Here is a 5,245-nt window from a genome sequence, read left to right as displayed (position 1 = left end):
GTGAGTCCACTTCCCTGCCCAACCGTTCCCTCCTGGGGCAGTGCCAGTCTCAGAGACTTTTCTCAGATGTTTGCAAGCTTCTACACAGCTGGGAGCAGAGCTGCACCTCCATAGCACAGCTGAAGAGAACAAAAGCTTCCAGAGCCTACCAAGATAATGAGTCTCTGCACCCCCACTTCTGTACCAGAGCCAAATCCCTTCCCTCCCTCCAACAAGTGAAAAACCAACTTAAAATGCACCCCCCACACCACCTCAAGATCTTTATTTATTTATTTCCATACCCGGTGAGGGGGGTTGGAGGAGTGGGGGGAGGAGCGCACAAATGGCGTTCGTTTCCCTTGTTTTTTAGAAGCTAAAATGCTCTGGCAGCTAGGAATGAAAGTGTTTGTCTTAATTCTGCCCTCTCCGCATGAGACCCTGCAGAAAATGGCTTGTGTTTCCTCTGCCTGCCGCCACTGCGGCTGCGGCTGTTGTGGTGGCAAAGATAAACAGCCCATCAGTGAGGAGCTGAAAAGAAATATAGGGAAGGGGATGGGAGTAGTTTAATTACTTTGAATGGCTTTTTGTGTTCTGTGTGATTGCTTCCTATGATACAGTAGTTTCTCATTCTCCATGCAAGCTCTGTGTTTCTATTCATAAGAATAAGATTGAAACAGGAAATTGGCTTTCAAGAGCAAGAGAGAGAAAAGAACGGACTGAGGTTGGCTGTTTCCTTTAGAGGAGAGAGTCATGGAGGGTTCATTTGCCCATGGCTGGGCTGAGCAAGGAACCAGGCCAGTTCAAGGAGATGGCAAGGTTCTTTGCCCTGCCCTGAGGTGCAGGAATGATGCAGTGGGCATGGGGAAAGTGACCTCTGGGGCAAGGAATGGTTCTCGAAGAGCCTAGAATAGCAATCGGGACAAGATTGAAAAAGATGGTGAAGCAAGGTCAGAATAATACTGGGGCCACCCTCTTCCTACTTGAAAAGGATGTGTGTGCATAAGAAAGAGAGGAAGAGACAGAGGATGTGAGGGTGTGTGGCAGCCACACACAGTTCCTTCTGGTTTGTTGTCATAGGACAGATTATAGATTTGAGGGTCTGGACAAAACCCTGGAGAAGCATTGTTCTGTCTCTCCATATTTTGTCTTTACCTTTCGGTAAATTAAGAACTTATGATTCATAGCACAGTAACATATGGCTTAACTATGGAGACACATTGAGAAATATGCCACTAGGCAATTATATCACCAAGTAAACTTCAAAGAGTACAGTTAGTTTTACACACACACATACACACACACACACACACACACACACACACACACACACAATGCCCGTAGTGTTACTAGACTCCCATGATCCACCATATTTGTGGTCCACTATTAACTGAAGCTTCATTTTATACCTGCTAGATGGCAAAGCCATATCTGCACATGACATTATGAAGTCAGAAGTCACTAACTAAATCTTAAGTGATTTTTCTATGCTCTCAGTTTGACTCTGAGTCAAATCTATGCACATTTTCCATATCAACTAAACTGGCGTATCAAATAAATATATCCTAAATACACTAAGAAGATGGCTATCAGCACGGTGATGATTCCTTCTGCTCTAAAAATGGTTAATGATTCTGTAAATTCTAGGGTTGACTTCCCTTAAGTTAGGATAAAGCAGTGCTGGGAACATCTCAGAGAAGGACTGAAATGTACAAGCCCATTGTGAAAACCAAGTGTCTATTGTGTGAGGGATCTCCTAGAGGAAGTGGTAGAAGGAATTCATGGCATCACTAGCGCTAGGCTTACAAAGCAACAGAGGTAAGATTGTCCAGTCTTGGAAGGTTACCGAGCAGGCGCGTCCAGCAGCTTACCTGAAGGTATAGCCTGTAAATCTGCTCTGCAAACTGCCAAGTACCATACAGGTGACAACGTGCACCATGGTTACAAGAAGATGCCCCGGAGTGTGGATCTAAGACGCTTGGGGAATTAACTCTTTCAGGCTCTAATGCTTCAATATGGGAAGAAGAAGAAGAAGAAGAAGAAGAAGAAGAAGAAGAAGAAGAAGAAGAAGAAGAAGAAGAAGAGGAGGAGGAGGAGGAGGAGGAGGAGGAGGAGGAGGAGGAGGAAGAAGGGGAAGGGGAGGGGGAGGGGGAGGGGAGGAGGAGCTCCAAGCCCTGAAATGATGTCTTATATACTTTGCATGCAAAAGGTGTAAAGGTTCCCTAAACGTATGGTGATTTGAATATGTTTGGCCTAGGGTGTGGTGCCATTAGGAGGTGTGGCACCGTTGGAGTGGGTGAGGCACGGTTGGAGTGGGTGTGGCATCGTTGGAGTGGGTGTGGCCTTATTGGAGGAAGGGTGTCACTCTGGGGATGGGTTTGGAGAGCTTCCTCCTAGCTGCCTGGATGCCTGGCTTCTCCTATTTACCTTGGGAAGAAGATACAGAACTCTTAGCTCCTCCAGCGCCATGCCTGCCTGGTTGCTGCCATGTTTTCCACCAGTCCATGATAACGGACTGAACCTCAGAACCAGTAAGCCATCCCTAACTAAATGTTGTCCTTGATAAGAGTTTCCTTGGTCCCTGGAGGGGATAGCAACCCCACTGGAAGACCAACAGTGTCGACTAACCTGGACCCCTCGGAGCTCCCAGAGACTGAGCTACCAACCAAAGGGCACACACAGGCTGATCTTACAGACTTGATGCATGGGGGGAGGGGCTCTCAGAGGCGAAGGGAAGCGAGGATGGGGGAAGAAAATCTGGAAGGGAGGCAGCATTTAGTAAGTAAAAAAATTTTAAAAAAAAGTTGACTTGATCATGGTATCTCTTTACAGTAGTGGACACCCTAACTGAGACAAAACTCAAGATCTCAAACAGCACAAGACAACAGGAAAGCATGCAAAGCCAACTAAAGCAGGCAGAGAACTGAGAAAACTCGCCAAAGGAAATGTCTCTGGGGCAATGTAACATCCAAGAAGAAATGAGCCAGAGAGGGCCTTGCCAGAGGTACAAAGAGAGCAACAGAGAAAAGAGATTAAAAACTATAAAACAGACAAAATGAGGAAACGTGAATCAGAAACCACGGAAAACGGGAGGCAATATAAAAAAGGGGGGGAAAAGGCTACAGCACAGTAGCAGGAAAGCCTTGGCCCCTTCCCTCTGCCGTGCGCGTTCTTTAGGGACTCTCATATTGCCATAGCCAAGCTGTTTCTGACTGGGCCTTATGTCTAGTCATAGCATGATCATTTTTACCCCTCTACATTCCTCCTCTAGGGTCTCAAAATGAGGGAAGTGTAGCTGTGCAAGGTTTGATCCGAATGAAACACAAAGGACCAGATGCAACGCAGTAAGCATTGATAACCAGTTGATAGTTAGGAAGAGCTCCCTGCAAAGTGAGAACTTGTGAAATCCCAAATATTCTCTCTCTGCATAAGAATCTGTTATCCTGAGTATCTCCCTGAAGAGTGGAGTAACCAAAGTGCTTTCCTCGAAGATGGAAGGCCACGACACGGTGATCTCAGATGAGAAAGTCCTGATGCAGGGCTGTATAAATTGAGGCACTTGAGCAAACAGCAGTAGAGCCTGCTGGGAAAAGTGAGAGTAACTGTTGGCATTTCCTCTAGGCTCCACCCCACAGTTACCAGGCAACAGCCAGGGGTGCCTGACTCACTATAAAAAGAGCTGCTTGGCCCCTCCCCTCCTCTCTCTCTTGCTCTTGCTCTCTCCTCTTCCCCACCCCCATTCCCCTCCCCCCTCCATGTGCTCATAACCAGCCTCCTCTCTCTCTCTCTCTCTCTCTCTCTCTCTCTCTCTCTCTCTCTCTCTCTCTCTCTCTCTCCTTTACCTTTCTACTCCCTCAATTCCCCTCCCCATGCCCTGAATAAACTCTATTCTACACTATACCCTCATGTAGTGGTCCCTCAGGGGGAAGGGATGCCTCAGGTCTGCAGAAGCACCCCATTCCCCCACACCATACCGCAACTCCACCAGACGTATTCCTGTCTCTCATTCTTTTTTATAAAGCACAACAGTAACAGCCCGTAAGGTCTCTTTAGTAATCGTGGGGAACCTTGGAGCTACAGGATGCACTACTGAGGTGCTAGGTACCCGGCAGGTGTGAGCTGAAACACCATTAACAGTGTGGGTGGTGCAGCAAGCAAAACAGCAGTGTGGGAAACACCAGTTTGCAGCGTAATGGTACCCAGATGCCTGGGACTATGGGAACTTCTGACTACATGGGGTGAGCAGAGAAGTGAGAGTTTCTGACTGAAACTTCAGTAAGTCTGGGAAATATGTTATTCTGAGAGTCCAGTTCAAATTTGCATCCCTTTTTAGTGAGCAGCGTGACCCTGAACGGCTTACCTAGCTCTGCTCCTTCGAGCCTCTCTTTCTTCGTTCTACAGTAAGCTTGACCTCTGATGGGCTCCTGTCTTATAACCACCCTCCCATCCCACTTTAGGTTATCCTGAGCTAGTTCAGCATAGTTCAGGTAAAGGACAAATAAATAGCCCAGCATTGTTCTGCTCGTGTGACACCCTGAGGAGAATATGTCACAGGACACCAGGATGTCTAAGGTCTGCAGGTATTGGATGTCTGAAATGTGAAGAGGGGACAGGGAGCAGTGTGTATAACTATAGAATCTCCAGTAATGGAGGGCAAAGACAGATTTATGCACCAAATTTCCAAATACTGGTAGACAGGGACGCTCTGTAACTTTACGGAGGAAGCTGTTCACCCAAAGGATAATAAATGCTCCAAACACATTATGGCAGCAGGCGGTACAGAGGGGAAATAAGTGTGTCTGTGGCCTCAGACATGGTTTGCCATGAATTGCCATGTTATCAGAGCAGTGGGATATTGCAGAGGACTCAAAATACTTAAGGTTGACATCTAGGAAAGCAATCAAGCTATCCCTCATCACTGGGGGTGATGAGGTTGAGGGGGGGGAGTTAAATATTCTTTGCTGACACTGGAACATGTCGTTATTTAACTAGAAATAGAGGAATGTGATCTTGAGGAAGGCGTGGAGATGCTGTGTGCAGACTGTCAATGACAAAGTCGTGACAGTTCTGGTGGCGATAGGCAACTGGCCCAGTGTAATGTTTTGTTGCTGTCTTTGGAGAGGATGGACAAGTGGCAAACTTCACCCAGTTGCCTCCAAGAAGGGAAGCTTCCATATCAGTACTGAATATTCATTTTAATTGGGGGGGGGGGAGTAGCCCAGTTCACTGTGTCCTCTGGTTTACGAATTGGTTCCCACACCTTAGCAAC

At 47.1% G+C, this 5,245-nt stretch overlaps 1 long non-coding RNA gene across 1 annotated transcript; it reads left to right on the top strand.

Moving 5' to 3' along the window:
* Positions 1–2,185: 2,185 nt before the first annotated feature.
* Positions 2,186–3,035, top strand: LOC134482554 (uncharacterized). Its single transcript, XR_010058796.1, has 2 exons — positions 2,186–2,507; positions 2,809–3,035. It is a non-coding gene; the product is annotated as an uncharacterized LOC134482554 (long non-coding RNA).
* The last annotated feature ends 2,210 nt before the right edge of the window (positions 3,036–5,245 follow it).

This window comes from Rattus norvegicus, chromosome 16 (genome assembly GCF_036323735.1).
Source record: "Rattus norvegicus strain BN/NHsdMcwi chromosome 16, GRCr8, whole genome shotgun sequence".
NCBI classification, from domain to species: Eukaryota; Metazoa; Chordata; class Mammalia; order Rodentia; family Muridae; genus Rattus; species Rattus norvegicus.
Note: the sequence above shows the minus strand (reverse complement) of the source record. Positions and strands in the feature narration are given on the sequence as shown.